Here is a 20674-nt window from a genome sequence, read left to right as displayed (position 1 = left end):
GGTGCACACCTCTGGGAGATGTGGCACAAGCATCCATCAGCAGGCATTAATTAGAGGCATATTTAACAATATGGATGCATATTAAAAACAGAGTGCTAAGTGAAAAAAAGAGAAATAGAATAAAGCCTATAGCACAATAGCATCTATGTAAATTAAAAGCAGATGCCCATAAAACATGATATGTTTTGCAAGAACACACACAAATAAAAGAATATACACCAAACACATTAGAATCTTATCAATGGGGCGGAAGGAAAGGGAAGTGGTGGGGGGAGTGAAGAGGGAAGATAAAAGCAAATGTCATAGATTCCTCTAAACCTCACTCATAGCCTGTGCTCCTTTACGCCCAAGCACGTGGGAGGATTGCACTTCTCTGCCCATCCCCTCCAGAGCTGGGCAACGTCGTGCGATTAGCTGTGTCCCAGGAGTTGTGAGTGGAAGTGATATATGCCGATTCTAGGGTGGAGCATTTCATTTCTGGTGGGAGGCCATCCAGTACTCTGGTTTTCCACTGCAGATTCTCAGGAACACACACGTTAAGAAGAAACATCCATCAACTTGGACCCTAGAGTGGAGATAAGGACCTGACTCCCTCCCCTGCCCCTTCTCTGCCAATCTGCTTGGGACAGTTACTTTTAGTGAGAATTTTTTTTAAATTATTTATTTACTATTATTTGGCTGTGCTGGGTCTTCACTGCTGTGTGTGGGCTTTCCCTATTTGTGGCGAGCGGGGGCTACTCTAGTTTCGGTGCGTGGGCTTCTCATTGCAGTGGCTTCTCTTGTTGCGGCTCCCCGGCTCTAGAGCACAGGCTTGGTTTTTGTGGGGCATGGGTTTAGTTGCCCTGTGGCATGTGGAGTCTTCCTGGACCAGAGATCAAACCCACATCCCCCTGCATTGGCAGGCAGGTTCTTAACCACTGGACCACCGAGGAAGTCCTAGAAATAAACTTTTGCTGTTGTGATCCACACAGTTTAAGGCTTTCATGTAATCAGTGAAGCAGAAGTGCATATTTTTCTGGATTGGAGAAGACCCTGATGCTGGGAAAGATTGAAGGCAAAACGAGAAGAGGGCAGCAGAGGATGAGATGGTTGGATGGCACCACCGACTCAATGGACATGAATTTGGGCAAACTCTGGGAGATAGTGAAGGACAGGGAAGCTTGGCATGCTGTAGTCCATGGTGCCGGGAGCCACCACGGGAGATCCCACCCATGACAAAGGTCATGCGGAGAGAACCTGACAGGCAAAGGCGGATCAGGCCTCAAGGGACCCCCTGAATCTGCTCGAACATCTACCCCAAAACCAGAATCTGTCTGTCTTACTATTTTGTGCCTTTCACCAACTCTTCTGACATTAACAGGGGGCTATCCCCGACCACCTTTCTCTAGAAAAAGTCAACTTAGGGCTTTAGTTAACAAGTCTCCTGGGCATAAAAGGAATATTTCTATTTTAACCCCTCTGTTGACATTCTAACTTGCCTGACAGGTTTATCCAAACTTACAATTAACACACATGATTGTTCACAACTCCCCAACCTTAAAAGACATGGGAAGCCAAAACATTCTAAAAGTCCTAATGAACATAGAGTCCTTTAAGGGATGAAAAATTATTAGAATAGACAGTACTGGTAAAGGGTTTCATTGTTGAGCCGATGCTTGCTGCCAAGTGCCCATATCCCTTATCCACTGTGCACCTGGGAGTGCATCAGTTAACATAGTTAAAATGTAAGAAAAACAAACAGTAGCCTTGGAATTAACCACATCAGACCTTTGAGCTAATTGGTTCTTTTTTTGTTGTAACTCACTACACCTTTGCTGCATGAGAATGTAACTCTGTTTAACACTTTCTGAGGCTGACATAGATTAAAAATATAAAGAAGAAACACTTCAAGGGAAAATAAGTTTTCTGGTTGAGCAGCCTTTATCAAAAAAATGTCCACAGGCCTCCAAGGCCAAAAGATATTGTACACAACATTATTTATGGAAAAGGTATGCAAAAAAAATCCCGGTTTTGATAAAGACAAAACAGATGTAATGTTTGGGCTGACTCTGTACGACTTTACATCTTTCATTTTCCTGTATGTACAAGTCAAGGTATAAAAGTTCCTTTTAAAAATAAAGTTAGGGGCCTCGGTCACCAAAGCTTGGTCTCCCCATGTCATTCTTTTTTTTCCTTTTCCCTCCTTTTCTCTCTCTGTTCTTCTTTCAAGATGACTCCTTGGAACACAAGAGCTTTATTGGCTTTCTGTGTTAATCAAGGAAGACCAAGCCTCTTTCTCTTCTCTTTATTTTTTCTCCTTTATTCTCTTATCGTTCGACCCCGGACTATCAGGTTTCAATCCATTATAAGACCCCTGTCATCTCTCTCTCACCGACGCCGTCTTTCCTGAGGGTACCCTAGGATCCTGCTGGGGCTGGACCCTGACACCATGGGGTGGCAAAGAGTTGGACACAACTTAGCGACTGAACAACAACAACAAAACCTTTGTTGCTTTAAACTTCTGGTATTGGAGGTGTTCGTTACTACAGCACAGTCTTGGTCTGATTAGCACAGGGACTAATCCATTAAATAAAACAAAAGGGTCCTATTGGGGACCATTGGTCTGGAGAGGGGTCTCCCAGGGACCAGTGATAGCAAGCAGAATGACTAACTCAGACATGTGCACCTGAGCTTTTCCTGCCTGCCCCACCCAAAGGAGATGGAGGAAGAAGGCAAGGCCTAAGATCACACCGCCTTGAGTTAAGGTATAACAACAACCCTCAAAAGGATGAACAAGAGTGAACACTCCCCTGCCTGGATTTCAACAAGGCTTTCACAAGGTTCCCTGGGCTGTTTCCAGGGCAGGACGGAGACTTACAGGCTGAGGAAGTATGGCCATTGGCTTTCCCACTGATAGAAATCCATCGTCTCCTACAAGGGCCGATGAGTGTGTCAGGCAAGTGTCTACTCCTCAATTCTGTCTTGTCACAACACATATTTGGAGTGACAGACATTAAAGCCCTCAGCATGTCACAGCTCTCAGGTCTTGGACAGACCGTGTTATAGCTCTCTGGTCTCGAACCAACCGTGTTACAGCTCTTAGACAAATCAGTGTTACAGCTCCATGTTACAGCTCTATTTTATTTAGATAATAGCAGGAAAATCCATCCTCGAGGCGTGAGGGCATGTCGACCCAAAGACGCAAAGAGAAGAGCGCCCCAGTGCGCGGGAGAAAGAGAGAGCGAGCTTTGGCTCCTGTTTTTACTTGTTTTTCTCTCCCTGGGCCTGTCCTATGTACATTGGGCCAGCCAGGAGTGCTGTTTGTTTTACCTGAGGTCCTCACTCCAGTCCTCGGACCTTCCTTTGTTCCATTTTCGCGGGCTTTTCCCTTCCTTGTCTTTTAGCCATCGCCATCTTGGACTCCTTTTCCCTATTCTAACTACCTCACAAGTGTATCCCCGTCATCCTGAAGCTTCTTGTTGCAAAGCCGGGACCTCAGTCCCACCCAGTTCAACCTTTTATCAATGACTTAGATGAAGAAACAGAAAGCAGGCTGGGAGAGACAGCTAATATGAAGAATGACATCATGATTCCAAACAACAGGCTAGGGACTTCCCTGGTGGTCCAGTGGTGAAGACGTCATGCTCCCGACACAGGGGCCTGGGTTCGAACCCTGGTCAGGGAACTAGATCCCACATGCTGCAACTAAGAGTTCAAATGCCACACTAAAGATTCTGAAAGCTGCAATGAAGACACCAAGCACCACAACTAAGACCTGGCACAGCCAAATAGATTAATAAATATTTTTTTAAACAAACAAAAGAACAGGTTAGCTAGACCAAATGGTAGATATGAGGTCCTCAGACTAGCATCATCAGCATCACTTGGGAACTTGTTACAAACTCAGATTCTTGGTTGATTGACTGGGTCAACTCTGGTGATGGAGCCCAGATATCTCTGTTTTAATAAGTCCTGCAGGCAGCTGTGAGGTACATTAGCATTTGAAAACCAAAGTTTTAGGAAAATGGTCTGACACCAACAGTGTCCTAGTTAACAAAGATAAATGTAAACCTTCTCCCTCACTCCATGTAACCCCACACAATCAAAACAGAAAAAAAAAAAAAAATGTGGATAAGGGACTTAGAAGTTTGAGAGGTTTTGTTCTCTGCTGTTTGTTTTTTACTATAACCTCAAAGTGAACTATTGGTATGTGAGAGGGAGCCTTCCAAAAAACCAACTCCATCTTAGGTCACATTACAAACAATGTTGACCACTACTCAGGAGCCCAAAGGTGACTCTGAGACTTGGGTCTTGGGTCCTGGAATCACAAAGCAAATTTTGTTAAGACTGGAGCCAAGTTTGGACTTCCCTGGTTGCCCAGTGGTAAAGAATTCTGCCTGCCATTGAGGGGTACACAGGTTCAACCCCTGATCCAGCAAGATTCCACATGCCACGGAGCAACTAAGCCTGTGTACCACAATTACTGAGCCCACTTGCTGCTGTGACTGATGCCTCCATACCCTACAGACCAAGATCTGCAAAAGAGAACCCACCACAATGAGAAGTCCACGAATCGCAGCTAGAGAGTAGCTTCCACTTGCTGCAGCTAGAGAAAATCCTGTTCGCAGCAATGGAGACCCAGCACAGCCAATAAATAAATAAATAAAAATTTAAAAAAGGTTGGAGCCGGGGACTTCGCTGGTGGTCCAGTGGTTAAGACTCCCTTCTCCCAATGCAAGGGACACAGGTTTGATATTTAGTCAGGGAACTAAGATCCCATAAGCTGCACATGACAGCCAAAAACTAAAAAATAAATAAATAAATAAATAAAGGTTGGAGCCAAGTTTATCAGTGAAAATATAAATAAATATATATATGTGTGTGTATATATGTGTCTATATAATATGAAATGTTATAAATTTGCAAGATTCAAAATTCAAGAGATGCAAATGGGTATACAATGCAAAGTATCCCTCCCATTCATTCTCCATTCTTCCAGTTCCTTTACCAGAAGCAACCAATTTTATTATATTTCTTTGACTTTTAAAATACATATTTTCCCCATGTTTTAACATCTTTGAAATCAGGCTGTATCTTACAATAACTGTGAGCCAGGTGGCTCTCGTCACGTGGATGCCGACACGTGCAAACTTAGCTATGGCTTTTGTAAGTTACCACTTCAACAGATTTGCATGTGTGTGCTGAGTTTAATTGATATTTTAAATGTCTTCAGAAGGATTATAGCTGCTCACTCGTGTCCGACTCTTTGCAACCACAGGGACTGTAGTCTGCCAGGCTCCTCTGTCCATGAACTTCTCCAGGCAAGAATACTGGAGTGGGTTGCCATTTCTTTCTCCAGGGGATCTTCCCAACCCAGGGATCGAACCTGGGTAACTCTCATTGCAGGTAGATTCTTTACCATCTTATCCACCAGAAAAGTATGATTCCGCATTGAAATGAAAGGTCACTCTGGATGCAGAAAGTCACAGAAACAACGGTGAGGTGCAAAATTGCTATTGGTGAAGCAGATGTATACTTTGTAGGAGAAATGATCACAAGTCCCTATATTGTTGCAGAGCAACCCCAGAGTGCTCTTCTGTGGCACTGCTTCTCCCGCTGCAAAGGGTATGTGAAGCCCCTGGGATCTGGATAAAGTGCAGATTCTGATTGACCAAGCCTGGCATGGGTCCAAGATGCAACCTTTCTAACAAGTCCCCTGGTGATGTTGATGCTGCTGGTCCACACTTGGTCCACTTTGAAGACCTAAGAAAGGAAGATACCCAACATAGGCGAAGAGCTGCATCATATAGAGACTCACGCGAGAGCCTTGCCAGACAACACTGCTCAAGGCAGAGGAAGTTGCCAGGTCTCCCAACATAGAAAGAATTTCAAAGCAGTGAAGGGCTGATGTGACCAACCACGTGTCATGCAGGACTATTGCCATGGCATCATGCCAAATAGTTCACTGATACTCTATTTTTAAATAGGTCATTTTTGAAGCAGTTTTAGATTCACAACAAAATTGTGATAGAGTGCAGAGAGTTTCCCTTAATCCTTTGTCCCCACACAAGTAAGGCTTTCCCACTATCAACATTCCAGTGTCCTACATGCGTTACAATCCGTGAACCTACATTGACACAATATTATTATCCTAGGTCTGTTGCAGGAAGGGGGACCTCTTCCAGGGCCCCAAACTGGGCTCTTATCTAACACTTGGAAATGAATTCTCCGAGGAGACACATCTGCTGACAAAGCAAGAGATTTTATTGGGAAAGGGCACCTGGGTGGAGAGCAGGAGGGTAAGGGAACCCAGGAGAACTGCTCTGTCACATGGCTCGCAGTCTCAGGTTTTATGGTGATGGGATTAGTTTCCAGGTTGTCCTTAGCCAATCATTCTGACTCAGAGTCCTTCCTGGTGGTGCCTTGTTCAGCCAAGATGGATGCCAGAGAGAAGGATTCTGGGAGGTGGTCGGACAGGTGGTGTCTCCTTTTGACCTTTCCCAAACTCTTCTGGTTGGTGGAGGCTTATTAGTTCCCTGTTCCTTACCAGGACCTCCTGTCCTAAAACAACTCAAGCAAACGGTTACTATGGTGCCTGGCCAGGGTGGGCGGTTTCAATCAGTGTGCTTCCCCTAACAGGTCTATAGTTTCTTTTGCATTCCAGTCCCCCATAATGAAAAGAACATCTTTTGGGGGTTTTAGTTCTAGAAGATCTTATGGGTCTTTGTAGACTTATTCAACTTCAGTTTCTTTGGCATTCGTGCTTGGGGCATAGACTTGGATTACTGTGATGTTGAATGGTTTGCCTTGGAAATGAACCAAGATCATATCACTGACTCAGTGGACATGAATTTGAGCAAACTCGGGGAGATAATGAAAGACTGGGAAGCCTGGTGTGCTACAGTTCATGGGGTCACAGAGAGTCAGACACGACTTGGCGACTGAACAGCAACAATAAGTCTAGAGTTTACATTAGGGTTCACTCTTGGTGTTACACATCCCATTGGTTTTAACAAACATATGGTGACATATCCACCAGTAGAGTATCATACAAAATAGTGTCACTCTTCTAAAAGCCCTCTGTGCTCCACTTATCGCTTAGTCCCCTGAGCCCCTGGAAAGTACTGATCTATTTACTGCCACTTCCAGGGTGTCGTATAGTTGGAACCACACAATATGTAGTCTTTAAGACTGGCTTCTTTCACTTGCATTTAATATGCATTTAAGTTTGTAATATGCATTTAAGCTTCCTCCACTTCTTTTCATGGCTTGATAGTGAGAGGGTAACAGGCAGGAAGGCTAGGGGTCCCCAAACAAACAGAGTGAAGAAGGAATTCATAGGGCCTGGACTCCATCTTAGGCCTGTTCATGCTGATCATGCTTGGCCACCTTTCCAATGGACTCTGAACTCTGTGTTTAGTGCCTATGAAAACAACAACAGAAGGATAAGACCCCCTCCCGACAGGGGAACCTTGAAGATCGTATCTAGGTTACTCATTGCCTAAGAGAAAACATATACTAATCACCCTTTCCTCCAGACAGGCCATAACATTTTCTGTATCTACTGGAGTGTAACCTCGGGTTTATTGATTATTGGCTAATTGTTTGACTGTTTGAGCACATGAGCACATAGCACGTGAATGGTGGGGTTATTGGGATTGTATTTTCCTTGGTTTATGTAAGTCTCAAGGAATTTGGGGTGGTGGGTTCAGACACGTCCACATGGGGTATCAAAGATTTTCAAAAATGCTGGTCGGGGTCCTTGGCTAAGAGGAGACTCTTAATTGGGCCCGCCGGTGTAATAAACTGCACTCCACTATCTGCATCGTCCTTCTGAGTGAGTTTGTTTCCCGGAATGCGTGGCTACAACACGAGGAAATAGGCTGCAAGTGTCAGACGTTTTTTTAAATCTCTCTCTTAAGCGGCTGCTGCTGCTGCTGCGTCGCTTCAGTCGTGTCCGACTCTGTGCGACCCGAGACGGCAGCCCACCAGGCTCCCCTGTCCCTGGGATTCTCCAGGCAAGAACACTGGAGTGGGTTGCCATTTCCTTCTCCAATGCATGAAAGTGAAAAGTGAAAGTGAAGTCACTCAGTCGTGTCCGACCCTCAGGGACCCCATGGACTGCAGCCTACCAGGCTCCTCCGTCCATGGGATTTTCCAGGCAAGAGTACTGGAGTGGGGTGCCATTGCCTTCTCCTCTCTTAAGCGGCAGGAGGAAACAAACTACAAGCATCAGATTTTTTTCCCTTCTCTATACAAAATTAAAAGGAGGTTTCTTTTTAAATTCTGTGTTGCCATGACGACACCTGTTTCCACCTGAACTTAACTTTTCTCAAACCTTGAGTTAACCAATGCGGTTTTTCTTATGGAAATGTTTTCCTTAAGCTATGTTAATAAACTATGTATTTACCTTAGACTCTGTTTTTCTTCAAGTTGGTTCCACCTAAGACTCAGAACTTGGTTATTATCTCAGCTTGTTGAGATAATGGCTCAACAGGCCAGTGTGTTTTACTCCTGGAAATGTTCTCTTAGCTATGTTAATGAGACTATGTATTTGCTTGAAATCTGCCTTTCTTCAAGATTCATGTCAATCATTTTATGGCCTGGGATGACTCATCTTATGCCAATGTTATCTCAAAATGCATGTTGTGGGTGAGGGGCCTGGTGCCACTCTCTGAGTTTTGAGACATTTCCTTTCTCTAATTAGCAGCCTGCTAATAGGCGTATAATTTCTTACTGAAACCTAGCAAGGGGACACTCTTTCTGCCCCTTCTGTTGTCTATGTCAGAGGCTTTCTCTATCTCTTTTATAGTTTAACAGAACTTTATCACACAAAATCTCTGAGTGATCGAGCCTTGTCACTGGCTCAGGATCGAATTCCTCTCCTCCGGAGGCCAAGAATCCCAGTATCATTTCACGGCTCATAGCGACAACCTTTCAATAGCTCATTTCTTTCTTTTTTTTTAACTTTTTATTTTATATTGGAGTATAGTTGACTAACAATGTTGTAATAGTTTAGGGTATATGGCAAAGTGATTCAGTTATACATATACATGTATCTATTCTTTTTCAAATTCTTTTCCCATTTAGGTTGTTACATAACAGTTAGCAGCATTCCTTGTGTTGTATGTAGGTCCCTGTTGGCTATTCATTTTAAATATAGCAGTGTGCAATGTTATGTGACGGCCTCAATGGGAGGGGAGTTTTAAGGAGAATGGACGGCTGAGTCCCTTCGCTGTCCACCTGAAACTATCACAACATTGTTAATCAGCTATGCCCCACTATAAGATAAAAAGTTTTAAATAAATAAACAAATATAGCAGTGTGTACATGTCAATCCCAAACTCCCTAACTATGGCATATAAGCAGAATCTAAAACAAAATAATACAAATGAACTTGCGGATCAGAAACAAACTCACAGAATTAGAGACTGAACTTATGGTTACCAACGGGGAAGGGATAGTTAGCTCATTTCTTTTTAGCACTGAATATTATTCCACTGTTTGGATGTATCACAATTTATTTACCCACTCGCCTACTGAAAAACATCTTAGTTGCTTCCAAGTTTGGGAAATTATGAATAAAACTACTATAAACATCTGTGTATAGGTTTTTGTGTGGATATAAATGTTCAGCTCATTTGAGTAAATACCAAGGAGCATTGCCGTGTCACAGAGTAAGAGTGTGTTTGATTTTATGAGAAACCACCAAACTGTCTTCCAGAGTGGCTGTGCAGTTTTCCCATTCCCACCAGCAGTGAACAAGAGTTCCTTTTGCTTCATATCTTCACAGCATTTGGTGTTGTCAGTGTTCCAGGTTTCAGCCATTCTCCTAGGCGTGTAATGATTTTTCACTGTTGTTTAATTTGCATTTCACTTATGACATGTGAGTAGGGAAGGAAATGGCGGCCCCCTCCAGTATTCTTGCCTGGGGAATTCCATGGACAGAGGAGCCTGGGGGGCCATGGTCCATGGGGTCGCAAGAGTCAGACGTGACTTAGTGACTAAACCACCACCAGTGACGTATAACGTGGAGCATCTTTTCATGTACTTATTTGCCTTACGTCTATGTTATTTAGGGAAGTATCTTTTCAGGTCTTTGGCCCATTTTAAATATCAGCTTATTCATGTTTTTATTGTTGAGATGTAACGGTTCTTTCAATATTGTGAATAACAGTCCTTTAGCAGAAATGTCTTTTGTAAAATTGTTCTCCTAGTTTGTGCCTCTTCTCATCGTGACAGTTCTTTCACAGAGCTTAAGGTTTTAAGTTTAATGATTTCTTTCCTGAATTGTTGCTTTGATGTTATATCTAAAAGATCGCTGCCATATCCAAGATCATCTAGATTTTCTTCCATGGCATTTTCTAGGAGTTTTATAAGCTTGCATTTTGCATTTAGGTCTATGATCCACTTTGAGTTAATTTTTGTGAAAGATCTAAGATCTGTGTCCAGATTCTTCTGGGTTTTTTTTCTTTTTTTTTTTTTGCATGTGGTGTCCAGTTGTTCCAGAACCATTTGGAACAACTGGGAATCCATTTATGGGAATCCATTTCTGGGTTCTCTATTCTATTCTATTCCATTGATCTATTTGTCTCTTCTTTCAGCTGTATCACACTGTCTTGATTACTACAGCTTGCAATAATTCGTGAAGTTCGGTAGCGTCAGCCCTCCAACTTTGTTCTTCTTCCAAATAAGGCGTTAACTGTGCTGTTTCTTTTGCATCTCCAGTTAGCAGTCTTTTTCATTTCTTTCCTGTACACAAAACAATGGAGCATCTTGAAACTGATGTTACTTTAGATTTGATAGACTATGATAGCTTTTTTTGATAAAATTATTTATTTTTAATTGGAGGATAATTGCTTTATAATATTGTGTTAGTTCCTGCCGTACATCACGGTGATTCAGCCATCGGTATACATATGTCCCCTCCCTCTTGAACCTCTCTCCCAACTTCAACCCCATCCCGCCCATCTAGGTTGTCACAGAGCACCAGGTTTGGCTCCCTGGGTCATGCAGCAAATTCCCACTGGCTGTCTATTTTACATAAGTTTCCATGTTCCTCTTTCAATTCATCCCTCCTTCTCCTCCCCTACTGTGTCCACAAATTGGCTCTCTGTGTCTGCATCTCCATTGCTCCCTGCAAATAGGTTCATCAGTACCATCTTTCTAGATTCCATATGTATGTGTTAATACACAACACTTGTTTTTCTCTTTCTGACTTACTTCACTCTGTGTAATAGTCTCTAGGTTTATCCACCTCACTAGAACTAACTCACATGCATTCCTTTTATCGCTGAGTAATATTCTATTGTGAAATAGATGGGGAAACAGTGGAAACAGTGTCAGACTTTATTTTGGGGGGCTCCAAAATCACTGCAGATGGTGACTGCAGCCATGAAATTAAAAGACGCTTACTCTTGGAAGGAAAGTTATGACCAACCTAGATAGCATATTCAAAAGCAGAGACATTACTTTGCCAACAAAGGTCCATCTAGTCAAGGCTATGGTTTTTCCTGTGGTCGTGTATGGATGTGAGAGTTGGACTGTGAAGAAGGTTGAGTGCTGAAGAATTGATGCTTTTGACTATGGTGTTGGAGAAGACTCTTGAGAGTCCCTTGGACTGCAAGGAGATCCAACCAGTCCATTCTGAAGGAGATCAGTCCTGGGATTTCTTTGGAAGGAATGATGCTAAAGCTGAAACTCCAGTACTTTGGCCATCTCATGTGAAGAGCTGACTCATTGGAAAAGACTCTGATGCTGGGAGGGATTGGGGGCAGGAGGAGAAGGGGACGACAGAGGATGAGATGGCTGGATGGCATCACTGACTCGATGGACGTGAGTCTGAGTGAACTCCGGGAGTTGGTGATGGACAGGGAGGCTTGGCCTGCTTCAATTCATGGGGCCGCAAAGAGTTGGACAGGACTGAGTGACTGAACTGAACTGAATATTCTATTGTATATATGTCCAATAACTTCTTTATCCACTCGTCTATCAATGGGCATCTATGTTGCTTGTATGTCCTAGCTATTATAAATAATGCTGTAATAAACACTTGGGTACATGTATCTTTTTCCATTATGAATATTTCCAAAAGTATCTTGTGCGTATAAAAGCAAATACACAAATGATTTATTTTTCCCTCAAGTCCATTTTGAATGTCTATATTGTAGGACAAATTTTAAGTCTTTAAAAGAAAATGAGAGTATAAATGTGAATGTCTGCCCCATGATGGGTGCCTATGGGAATTTTTTCAAGTCTTATTTGGCTTTTTTTTTTGCATTTATTTCACACTTACTGTGTGCAAGACTCTGAAAAAAGAATTCTTGGCCCCATTAAGCTTACAAAGTAACAGCAAAGACACAAAAGACTGTGGTTTGAAACATTCTCTCCTATAAGTTTATACCAAATGCAGCTAAGGTATAAAGAGCAGTGATTAATCCTCCCTAGGAATGAGACTCAGAGCAGACCTCACAGAGTGAGGGCTGTTTGACTGGGGTCTTAATACATGAGTGGAGTAAAGCAAGCAGGAAAGGACATTACCAACAAAGGGAGCGGTGTGCTCAAAATATCAGAAGGCAAATGCTAGAGAACATGCCTTGAGGGCTTCCCTGGTGGTTCAGTAGTTAAGAATCTGCCTGCCCCTGCTCCACAACAAGAGAAGCCACCACAATGAGAGGCCTGCACGCCACGTCTAGAGAGGAGCCCCTGCCTGCTGCAACTAGAGAAAGCCTGCACAGCAATGCGACCCCAGGACAGTAGCCTGCACCAGGCTCCTCCATCCATGGGATTTTCTAGGCAAGAGTACTGGAGTGGGTTGCCATTTCCTTCTCCAAACAAAGACCCAGTGCAGCCATAATTATATAAATCTTTTAAAATAGATAAATAAAATAAAGAACATTCCACGAGCTTAGAAAGGTGAGGCTGACTCTGGAGTTGGTGGAAGAAAAGAGAGAATAATAGGGAATGAGGCTGGAAAAGCAAGGTAGGTGAGTCTATAATTTTTTTTTTTTTTTTTAATTTTTGGCTATGCCGGGTCTTAGCTGCAGCGCGTGGGATCTTCAGTCTTTGTTGCAGCTTGCAGGATCTTTAGTTGTGGCATATGGGATCTAGTTCCCTGACCAGGGATTGAACCCAGGGCCCCTGCATTGGGAGTGTGGAGGCTTAGCCACTGGACCACCAGGGAAGTCCCCATAAACTGTTATTCTAAGTGTTTGGATTTATCCTGTGAACAGTGAGATGTGGTGAAGAGATTTTTAAGTGGGAGAGTGAGGTGTTCAGGTCTAAACTTTAGAAAGATCCCTCTGGCTGCAGCATGAGCAGGTGATTAGGAAGAGAAGGAGCAGAGGGCCTGGTGAGGAAGTTACTGGAAAAGGCCAATTCAGACGGTTAAGGAAAGTGGCAGAGACTGGTGACTGTCTCCCCAAATCCATCTTCCTCTTCTTAAAGAAGAATATTTTTTATGGAACATCGCTTTGTTGAAAGCTAAGTGTCACAAAGTGGTTTAGGTTTCTTATGAATATATTCTTTTTTTTTTTAACTTATAGTCCAGAGGAGTATATTTTGAATAGATTTATCAGGGTTGGCCAAAAAGTTCATTCAGATTTTTCTGTAAGATCTTATGGAAAAGCCTAAATGAACTTTTTTGGCCAACCCAATATTTACACATTCAGAAGAAATGCATATTGGTATAGTCATTGAAAACAATAAAGACATTATTCTTTTAAATGGGCAAATTAAAAAATTCAATAAATTTGGCAAATAGGCTTTAGGTGACCCTTTCTACTTCCGGCGTCGGCAGCTCTTTGAAGGATTTTGAAAGTTAAGGAAGGAGACAGGGCAGTATCCTGAGGGAAAAGCAGGGCTGAAGGAAGCTGTTTGGAAATAGCAGCTGTGATGCAAGTGGTGCGTTGGCTGAAAATGTGTGATTAAATGAGGGGAGAGCAAAGGCTGAGCTGAGAGAGGCTACTGGCCAGAGCAATGTTTCAGCCTGGAAGAGAAGGTGTCACGGGCACAAAGGGGGAAGATTTGGAAAATAAAGTGGACGCTGACTGCCACTTTGGCGGCTCCCAATAAGCCATACTCTCTAGTATTTGCCTGTGTATAGCACCCCCTGGAGCTTCCCTGGTGGCTAAGTTGGTAAAGAATTTGCCTGCCAATGCAGGAGACTCATTGCAGGACTTCAGTCTCTGGGTCAAGAAGATCCATGGAGAAGGAAATGGCAACCCACGCCAGTACTCTTGCCTGGGAAATCCAGTGCACAGATGACCCTGGTGGATGACAGTCCCTGGGGTCGCAAAGAGTCAGACACAACTTAGCAACTAAACCACCACCATAGCACCTCCTACCCTGAAAATTTGTAACAAATTTTGCCTGATGGGGCATTAGCAAAAAGATGCTAGCAGAGGCTGAAAAAGTGCCTGAACACCTGGCCTGTCCTTTTGGAGGTTCTCCCACTCAGAACCCAGCTGGCATGCTGCGGGAAGCCCCACTTAGCTGTGTGGGGAGGCTATGAAAAGGTGGTCCCCTGGGCTGACAGCCCCAGCTGGGGCCCATCCAATAGCCGACATCAACTTCCAACCAAGTGAGTCCGGCCTCCTCCAGCCTCAGTCAAGCGGCCCCAGATGATGGCATGCAGACCAGAGAAGAGCTGTCCCTGCCAACACCTGCCTGTGTTACAGAATCTTGAGCAAATGTGAGTTTTGTGGTTTTAAGCCAACAAAGTTTTGGGGTGTTTTGCAAGGGAATAGAAAAGATTGCTTTTCTTCTGAATTTTGGCTTAAATTCTGCTTTCTTATAGTTTGTCTATTACATATTTTATGATGGGACTTCCCTGTTGGCTCAGATTGTAAAGAATCCATCTGCAAAGCAGGAGGCCCAGGTTCCATCCCTGGGTCAGGAATATCCCCTGGAGAAGGGAATGGCTATCTACCCCAGTATTCTTGTTTGGGAAATCCCATGGCCAGAGGAACCTGAAGGGCTACAGTCCATGAAGTCTCAAAGGGTTGGACACGACTAATACATATCCTTGTGATCATTCTATCTTGGCCCATCAGCATTTGCCTGCACAGATCCACTAAAGGCATCAAGATTCCTAGAAACTTCTTTGATATCTGATCTATTGCAGTGGCTTTAGTGCATTAGTTAAAAGCCAGATGGACTGAGTTTGAATTCAACATCGGCCATTCATTGGCTGCAAGACCTGGGTAAGCCTGTGCTTCTGTCAGGGCTTACACGTAGATGTCTTAGGAGATGGCTAAGGAGAGAGCTGAACTAAGTGAGACGTGGAGCTGGGGGAATAACTCTTCCCTCAACCTGCTCTGCTGACTGGGGGGAAACTCTTCTCCATCAGTGAGGCCCACCTCTCCTAGGCCCCACCCCTGAGCAGCAGAGAAGCCTAGGTGGGACAGCAGTCAGATGGTCACAGAATTAGAAACCTTGAATCTCAAAGGGCACAGGTGTCTTCCCCTACTTGGAATCAGAGGCTCAGCTGGAGACTAACAGTGAGGGGTGGGGCTGGAAGGGGACTGAGGCCTAAGGCCCCTTACGGGGTTTAGTTGGTAGGGAAGCCACCTTCATGCCATCTTCTTCATCATCTCCATCATTACGAACAGGAACATGGCTGATATCCAATGAGTCATTGCTATATGCTGAGTACTAGTCTAAACGCTTGCTTACCCATGTGAATTCACTAATACATATACAGGTAAATTCACACGCTTTAACTTCTTACACATGTAGTTCATCTGCACAGCCACTTGATGAGGATTTTTATCACCTACACATCACAGCTGAGGAATCCATGGGCCAGAGGGGGTTTGTAATTTACTGAAGGAGGTGCAGCTGGTGAGTAGCACAGCCAGGGTTGGAGCCCTGGCAGTCTGGCTCTTGGGTCTGCTCGAATGGCTCGGCAATAGGACCTAAGATTTCCACCACCTTCTCCATAACCCTGTGGTTTTGCTCTGACTCTATCCCCTCAAACGTCTTTTCACTGGGTCAGTGTTTTAGCTCAAAAATTGAAAAGCTGTTGCTTTTGGAGCAAATACTCAAGGCGCAATGCACTGTCCGTTTCTCCCCACCCTCGCCAGCTCCCCAGCCAGGCCACTCCTGTCTCCCCTGCTTCCAGTCACATCTAAGTCACGCTGAATGCCACCTCCTCCACAAAGACTTCCTGCTTACTCCCCTCCTAGAAATCAACCCCTTCTTTCCTATTTTGCTTAGGCTGAAGGGTTTCTTCACTGTTATTCAGGGCTCCCACAATCTGATCCCAGCATGCTGACCACTGGGATGAAGCCCTGGGTTCTTCTCTGTGCCATCAGGGTGGCTGTGGACAAACAGCAGTAGGACTTGGAGTCCCTCTGAAGGTGGCAGTCCACCCTACCTGAGCTCTTCCTGGTGCCCCAAATCAAGGCATGTTCACTCTTGACAGAAGAGCTGGGGTTAGGGGCAATCAATAAGATTGGGATAAGCGTTTTGATGTATTCATGTAGGAGTTTTTTCTTCCTCCTTGTATTGATAGTTTTTCCATTCCTCCAAAGAGTGTGGGGCCACTAAGTGACTCCAGGGACTGTAGCCCTCCCTATCTCTGGGCAGGGCTGCATCAGTAAACAGAAGTCACCCACTAAATACAAACTCCCTTCCTGGAGTGCTTACATGGGTCTGATTTAAGGCTCCCAGATAGAGAAGATTTCCTGGAGGAGACAAAAATATCTGGGAGGAAGGGGAAGGCAGATGGGCCTGGGAGGACCAGGAGGTCAGGGGTCCTAGGAGCAGCGCAGACCGGACCTGACTCTCTGGCAGACCCTGGAAACCTCACATGTGACCCCTGGTGGGTTGGCTGGAGAGTGTGTCTTGGTAGAGGGCTAGCTGAGATGGAATTTGCAATTTGAAAGACCAGGGGGCATGGTTGTGGACGTCTCAGCAGTAACCACATGGGCATATATCCAGTGAGAGACAGTTCAGCACAGCCTAAGATGTGAGGACAGAAATCAACCCTGGGGTGGGATAGGGGAGCAAGGAACTCATCTCTAAGAACAGCTGGAGTTAAGCTCCCCCCAGTTTAGCAGGTTTGGCCACGTGATGCAAAGAGCCAACTCATTGGAAAAAACCCTGATGTTTGGGAAGATTGAAGGCAGGAGGAGAAGGGGAAAGAGAATGAGATGGTTGGATGGCATCATCGACTCAATGGACGTGAGTTTCAGCAAACTCGGGGAGATAGTGAAGGACAGGGAAGCCTGGCGTGCTGCAGTCCACGAGGTCAGACACGACTTAGCCACTGAACGACAGCAGTTTGGCAGAGTGCTTGATTCATGAAAAACAAAGCTAAACCTTGTGTGCACCTGGGCTTTCAGACTGAGATTTCTCCTCAGCGCACCTGTTCTCACGTTGTGAGTCCCAGGGAGCCAACGTGTTCCTGTTCTCACCGGAGCAGGGGAGCCAGTGCATTCAGTGGGTCCCATCTGCTGGCAGGGTGGGGACAGGAGGGGGCTGGATTTCCCACAGATGCCAGATGACGGTTCCCTTGGGAGCAAATTCTGCCACCTGGCCAAATCCCTCAGCCCTGAGGGAGGCAGGGGCAGCTTGAATAACACCGATGAGTCCAGGAGCTTGGGACAGCAGGCTCCAGGGGCCAGGAAAAGACAGGGAAAGAAACCTGCAGGAAGGTTTTCATAGAAAGGGATTCAATCCATTTAAGAATTACACACTGAGTGTCTAGAATGTGTCCAGTCTTGGGCTGGGGGCAAGGGAATAAGTAAAAGAAAGCCTGCAAGAAGCATTGTTTCAGAGTCTGGCGAACGGTAGCTGCTTTGCGAATGCTGTCTGCCTCACACTCTTCCTGGAAGGATTATTGTTATTGTTTAGCCACTAAGTGACCCCAGGGACTGTAGCCCACCAGGCTCCTCTGTCCATGGGGTTTCCCAGGCAAGAATACTGGAGTGGGTTGCCATTTCCTTCTCCAGGGGATCTTCCTGACCCAAGGATTGAACCCACATCTCCTGCATTAGCAGGCGGATTCTTTACCACTGAGCCACCAAAGAAGTCATCCCGGAAGGATACAAAGATGAGAAACATACAATTTTGACCTCAAGGATCTTAAGATCCTGTTAGAGGTCAGGAACCTTGCACACGGTTCCCTAGAGCCCAGGCAAAGCAAGGGAGGCACTGCAGCCCAGGTCCAAAGGTTCTGGGGTTCAAGGGAGGGAGAGAGAGGAAACTGGCTGAGACTTCACAGAAGAGGTACCATTTGAGGGTTGAGTGTGTATAGGGCAGACAGGAGGTGAGGAAGGGGCTGGGGCACAGGACTCGTGGGAAGCTACCAGAAAACTAAGCTATGAGAAAACACATTCTGGCAGTCCCTAACCTCCAGAGTGTAAGTTCCTGTGCACATCAGTTGTTTGGAATTTGGAATGCATTTTCCCATGGGAACAAGACCATAAATGGAGGCTAGGTTCCTGGGCCAGAGGATGGAAACATTTCCCCTACAATGTTATTCAACTCGATTACTCAGAGCTGGTCCCTAGTTTAGTGTTCAGAGACACAGGAGTGCTGTGGCCTAACTCCCTTTTGGGGCCCCTGAGCCTGCCATAGGCCAAGGACTTTTTGGCAGGGGTTTGGTATGGTTTAGGAGGAGATTAAACCTGAGAACTCATGGGATATCCCTGGCGGTCTTGCAACTGAGACTCTATGCTTCCAATGCAGGGGGCCTGGGTTCGATCCCCGGTCTGGGAACTAAATCCCACATGCTGTGACTAAGACCTGGTGCAGCCAAGGTTGAAAAACAAAAGAAGAAAAATTTTTAAAAACCTCAGAAATCATAAGGCTAGTTTTTATCATTTTAATTTTTATTTATTTATTTTGGTTGCACTGGGTCTTCAGTCTTCATTGCTGCTTGGGCTTTTCTCTAGCTGCGGGGTGTGGGGGCTACTCTCACTGACGTGTGCAGGCTTCTCATTGCTGTGGCCTCTCCTGTTGTGGAGCACAGGCTTCAGAAGTTGAAGCTTGCTGGCTCAGTCATTGCAGCTCATGGGCTTAGCTGCTCCCTGGCATGTGGAATCTTCTGGCATTTGGGATGAAACCTGTGTCCCCTGCCTTGGCCAGATGGACTGTCATGCACTGTATCACCAGGCTAGTCTTAATTGTATTTAATAACAAAGCTATCCACTGACATACACTTATGATTACATATTAAAGGAATAGCCTGTTTGCAGGACATAGAGATGAAGTAAATTCTAAATTAGTATCAAACCAGCTGGCCAGCTAGGTCTTAGAATTTCACCGTGGCTAAAGCAGTTCTGTTTGATGTAAATGCCTTCTAATCCCTAATCCAATATGACTGGTGTCCTTATAAAAAGGAGGAATTTGGACACAGACACACACAGGGAGAACAGGGTGTAAAGACAGAGGCTATGATCGTGGCGATGCCGTAAGCCCAGGAGCTCTAAAGATTGCCAGCAAACCACCAAAATGCGAGCATGGACAAGATTCTCCCTCACAGCCCTCATGAGAAACCAGTCCCGCTGACACTGATCTCAGACTGATCCTGCATCCAGAACTGTGAGACAACACCTTTCTGTTATTTAAGTTTGTGGCACTTTGACTCAGCAGCCTTAGAAAATGAACCATTCTGGTTGTCACAGACAAGTGACATGCAGCCTAATTCCCCCACCGTTGTGACAGCTGACCTGGCCCAGGATCTCTGACAAAGGCTGACCAGTGCGACCTGACCTGGACAGGTGCTAGAGCTATGCCCAACGGGTGCACCCTATACTGGCCACCCAGTCAGATCGTTTGTTTTTTTTTTCTTTTTTTCTTTTTCAGCTGTGCTGGGTCTTTTTTTTTTTTTTTTTTTTTTTTTAATGATCTTATTTATCTATTTTTGGTTGTCCGGGTCTTCGTTGCTGTGCTTGGGCTTTTCTCTGTGCTCGGGTTTTTCTCTAGTTGCCAGGAGCGGGGGCTACTCCTCAGTTGTGGTGCACAGGCTTCACTGCGGTGGCTTCTCTTGTTGCCAAGCACTGGCTCTAGAGCACAGGCTCAAGAGTTGTGGCGCCAGAGCTTAGTTGTTCCGTGGCATATGGGGTCTTCCCAGATCAGGGACTGAACCTGTGTCTCCTGCAGTGGCAGATGGATTCTTTACCACTGAGCCGCCAGGGAAGCCGCGTGCTGGGTCCTTGTTGCAGTGCGCATGCGTCTCTAGTTATGGTGCTTGGGCTTAGCTAACTCACAGCACGTAGGATCTTAGTTCCCACACCAGGGATCGAACGTGCTTCTCCTGCAATGGAAAGCAGAGTCCTAACCACTAGCCCACCAAGGAAGTCCCAGATCATGTTTCTTAAAGGGTTTATGGAAAGTGCAAGACTCTCAGAGAAGGGGGACACGGAGTGGTAGAGGAGCGGAGAGTAGGAGGTCCATAAGCAGAGGCCACGGAAGGAACAGAAGCAGATCCTTCAAGCAGGGAGGAGCATGCAGCCAGGCACTGGGAGCAGCAACAGAGGCTGAGACTCCAGGGCGAAGCAGAAGCCAGGGCAAAATGCCTGGACCAAGATGCACTTGAGGGCATCCCTTGGAGCAAGGCCAGCACCTCCCCTAGCCTTGAAGGCTGAGCAGAAGCTTACCCCACTTCTCCCAGGGGGCCGCTAGAGCCACCGCCATCCTGAATGATCTACCAGCCTCCTAGACACCTGGCATCCTCACCTTTCTG

General features: G+C 45.3%; 1 long non-coding RNA gene across 1 annotated transcript in view; it reads left to right on the top strand.

Annotated features, from left to right (window-relative positions):
* Nucleotides 1-13904: 13904 nt before the first annotated feature.
* LOC123330702 overlaps nucleotides 13905-20674 on the top strand; it is a 28458-nt gene continuing 21688 nt past the window's right edge. Inside the window, exon 1 of the long non-coding RNA XR_006546774.2 lies at nucleotides 13905-14671. This is a non-coding gene — a long non-coding RNA (uncharacterized LOC123330702). The remainder of the gene's footprint in view (nucleotides 14672-20674) is intronic.

This window comes from Bubalus bubalis, chromosome 20, assembly GCF_019923935.1.
Source record: "Bubalus bubalis isolate 160015118507 breed Murrah chromosome 20, NDDB_SH_1, whole genome shotgun sequence".
NCBI classification, from domain to species: Eukaryota; Metazoa; Chordata; class Mammalia; order Artiodactyla; family Bovidae; genus Bubalus; species Bubalus bubalis.
Note: the sequence above shows the minus strand (reverse complement) of the source record. Positions and strands in the feature narration are given on the sequence as shown.